Source organism: Impatiens glandulifera, chromosome 7, assembly GCF_907164915.1.
Source record: "Impatiens glandulifera chromosome 7, dImpGla2.1, whole genome shotgun sequence".
Classification (NCBI taxonomy): Eukaryota; Viridiplantae; Streptophyta; class Magnoliopsida; order Ericales; family Balsaminaceae; genus Impatiens; species Impatiens glandulifera.
The window spans coordinates 33523082-33527524 of NC_061868.1; the positions used below are offsets into that span (position 1 = coordinate 33523082).

Consider the following 4443-nt stretch of genomic DNA (forward strand, 5'->3'; position numbering starts at 1 on the left):
TTAACACGTTTTTCACATTTAACACGTTTTTCACACGTTAAACATGTTTTTCACGTTTTTGGCACGTTAAACACATTTTTGGCATGTCTAACACGTTTTTCACATGTTTTACACATTTTTGACACGTTTAACATGTTTTCCCAGTTTTGGCACATTTAAGACGTTTTTCACGTTTTTACACATTTTCACACGTTTTCTCACGTTTAACAAGTTTAACACGTTTTTCACACATTATAACAAGTTTAACATGTTTTTCACGTTTTGACACGTTTTTAATATGTTTAATACGTTTTTCATACGTTTAACATGTTTTTCACGTTTTCACACGTTTAACACGTTTTTGGCATGTCTAACACGTTTAACACGTTTTTTCACGTTTTGGCACATTTAACACGTTTTTCACATTAAACACGATTTTCATGAGTTTAAATGTTTTTCACGTTTTTGGCACGTTAAACACATTTTTGGCATGTATAACACGTTTTACACATTTTTGACACGTTTAACACGTTTTGGCACGTTTTTCACGTTTTTTACACGTTTTTTACACGTTTTCACATGTTTTAACACGTTTTTCATGTTTTTCACATGTTTTCACGTTTTTCACATTTTTCACATGTTTTAACACGTTTTTTACAATTCTCCACGTTTAACACGTTTTCACACGTTTAACATGTTTTTTTACGTTTTTGGCACATTAAACACATTTTTGGCATGTCTAACACATTTTTCACATGTTTTACACATTGTTAACACGTTTAATACGTTTTTCACGTTTTTGCATGTTTAACTCGTTTTCACACGTTTTTCACGTTTTTGGCACGTTTTACACGTTTTTAGCACGTTTTACATGTTTTTCACGTTTTGGTTTGTTTTTCACGTTTTTCACACGTTTTTGGCACATTTAACACGTTTTTGACATTTTTAATATGTTTAACATGTTTTTCACTCGTTTTGATAGGTTTAAAACGTGTTAAACATCTCAAAACGTAAAAATGTGTTAAACATATCAAAAATGTGTTAAACGTGCCAAATAATTGAAAAACTTTTTAAACGTGCCAAAACGTGAAAAATGTGTTAAACGTGTTTAAAATGTGTTAAATGTGCTAAAAATGTGTCAAACGTTTCAAAAACATAAAAAACATGTGAAACGCGTCAACAACGTGTTAAACGTGTTTAATGTGTTAAAAACGTTTTAAACATGTTAAAAACATTTTAAACGTATTAAAAACAAGAAAAGTTGTCAAAAACATGTTAAACGTTTCAAACATGTGAAAAACTTGTCAAACGTGGCAAAACATGAAAATTGTGTTAAACGTTTCAAAAATGAGGTAAATGTGTCAAAAGTGTAAAAAAATGTGTTAAAGGTGTCAAAAACGTGAAAATGTGTTAAATGTGTCAAAACGTAAAATAAACGTGTTTAATGGTAAAAAACGTGAAACGTGTTAAACGTGTCAAATGATGTATATGTGTCAAAAACGTAAAAAAATGTGTTAATTGTGTCAAAAACGAAAACAAATGTGTTAAATGTGTCAAAATGGAAAAAAAACGTGTTAAATTTGTCGAAAACATGATAAACGTGTCAAAAACATGTTAAATTTTTTAAAAAACTTGTTAAACGTGCCAAAACGTGCCAAAATGTAAAAAATATGAAAACGTGTTAAACGTTCCAAATATGTGAAAAACTTGTTAAACGTGCCCAAACGTGAAAAACGTGTTAAACGTATTAAACATGTCAAAAATGTTGTAAACGTGTCAAAAACGTAAACAAATGTGTTAAATGTGTCAAAAACATGAAAACGTGTTAAACGTGTCAAAAACGTAAAAAAAACATGTTAAATGTGTCAAAAACGTGAAAACGTGTTAAACGTGTCAAAAACATGTTAAATATGTGAAAAACTTGTTAAACGTGTCAAACCGTGCAAAATGTGTCATAATGTAAAAAACGTGTTAAACGTGTCAAAAACGTGTTAAAAACGTGAAAATCATGTTAAACGTGTCAAAACGTGTTAAACGTGTCAAGGACGTGTTAAACGTGTCAATGACGTGAAAAACATGTTAAATGTGTCAAAAACGTGTTAAATGTGTCAAGGACGTGAAAATATGTATAATGTGTCAAAACGTGTTAAACGTGTCAAAAATGTGTTAAACGTGTTAAAAACGTGAAAATTATGTTAAACGTGTCAAAAACGTGTTTAACGTGTCAAGAACGTGTTAAGCGTGTGAAGGACATGAAAAACGTGTTAAATGTGTCAAAAACATGTTAAACGTGTCAAGGACGTGAAAAACATATTTAATGTGTCAAAACATGTTAAACGTGTCAAAAACATGTTAAACGTGCCAAAACGTGTTAAACGTGTTAAAAATGTGAAAATCATGTTAAACGTGTCAAAGACGTGAAAAACGTGTTAAATGTGTCAAAAACGTGTTAAACGTGTTAGGGACGTGAAAAACGTGTTAAATGTGTCAAACGTGTCAAAAACGTGTTAAACGTGCCAAAAATGTGTTAAACGTGTTAAAAACGTGAAAATAATGTTAAACGTGTCAAAAACGTGCTTAACGTGTCAAGGACGTGTTAAACGTATCAAGGACGTAAAAAACGTGTTAAATGTGTCAAAAACGTGTTAAACATATCAAAGACGTGAAAACGTGTTAAATGTGTCAAAAATGTGTTAAACGTGCCTAAATATGAAAATGTGTTAAACGTGTGAAAAACGTGTTAAAAACGTGTTAAACGTGTTTAATGTGTGAAAAACGTGTTAAACATATCAAAACCATGAAAATTTTGTTAATTTGGAATTACAATTCCGACCTAAAATGATTGGAATTGAGAACTATCAAATTACACTATATTGAATTCCATTGGAATTCTAATTCCAATTCCAATTCCAATTCTTAATATTAAAGTGTCTAACAAACATAAGAATTGGAATTGGACTCTCCAATTCCAATTCTAATGCCAATTTCAGGGTTATCAAACACACCCTAAGTGATATTTCTAATTTTATGAATGTGCTAAATTAGAATATTCAACCAAAATAATTAATATATTGGTTATTTTGTAGTGGTAATGGTCCTCATTAAAGGTAAGGTCATTTTTTTTTTCTTCACCATCAACCAACATAGACAGAGAGAGAAAACTAATTGATCTACTCATCAATTAAAAAACCATTCAATCTAAGGAAAGTCTAAGAAAAAAAGATTAAAAAATAATTACATCTAAGAAAAGTCTAAAGAAAAAGAATACTAAAAAACTTATGAATTAAAGTATGATTCCGCTGCATATTTAATTTCTCATAATTTATTTATGATCTAATTAGGATAATTCTAACAATGAATACTTATAAAAAACACATAAAAAACACTAACTTATTTTATTTCTCTTCCTTTTCTATTTGTAAGTCTTAGGTCCATTTAAGTTTTAATATAATAAGATAAATCATTTATATGGTTTGAACCATTAATGTTATGAATTTTTAAAATAAAACACTACCTACAAACACCTGGTGGACAATGTTTGTTTAAGTATTTAAAAAGGTCGAGCTCTCTCTATGATAATTGATTCTCTCCTCTCCATCAAGGAAGAACACTAAATTAAGAAAAATGTAGAAAGAGAAGCACAACCTTCACACGAATAACATAAAGATTCGCACAATTATGAGTCGATGTATATATTACTCTTTTATGTACCGTGAAAGTCATATAATTTAAAATTCGTGACAATGTTTTCAAACTAAAAATCATGATTTAAGAACCTTCACACGAATAACATAAAGATTCGCACAACTATGAGTCGATGTATATATTACTGTTTTATGTACCATGAAAGTCATATAATTTAAAATTCGTGACAATGTTTTCAAACTAAAAATTATAATTTAAGAACCTTCACACGAATAACATAAAGATTCGCACAACTATGAGTCGATGTATATATTACTGTTTTATGTACCGTGAAAGTCATATAATTTAAAATTCTTGACAATGTTTTCAAACTAAAAATCATGATTTAAGAACCTATCATTTTCTGATAAATGTTATCTAACTATTTTTTCTATTGGTGGGTAAAAAACGACCACAGTGGGAGTCGAACCCACGACCTTCTGATCCGAAGTCAGACGTGCTAATCCACTGCGCTATGCGGTCATATGTTTATAAAAGTCTTATTAACTTACTTGATTAAATGGTTTTATAAATCAGTTTGTTTGTTTGTTTAAAACATATTTCTTGTTTTCAATAAAGTTAAGACTTTTCTAGATTTTTTTCTTCAAACTCATTCACTACTTTAGGTTTTTCTAATAAAATTACACTAAGTCGTTTTTTAATTTTTTTTAATAATTAAACTATTGAATGAGTCAAAATTATCAGCAAGTTACAATAATAAATTTTGACTCTCTTCGTAAAGATAGTTATTGTTTCTTTCAATTAAAAGAATTGATGTGG

The 4443-nt window shown here is 29.1% G+C and overlaps 1 non-coding gene across 1 annotated transcript; it reads right to left on the reverse strand.

The window, feature by feature from the left end:
* Window positions 1–4072: 4072 nt before the first annotated feature.
* Window positions 4073–4146, reverse strand: TRNAR-UCG. Its single transcript has one exon. It is a non-coding gene; the product is annotated as a tRNA-Arg (tRNA).
* Between the last annotated feature and the right edge of the window lie 297 nt (window positions 4147–4443).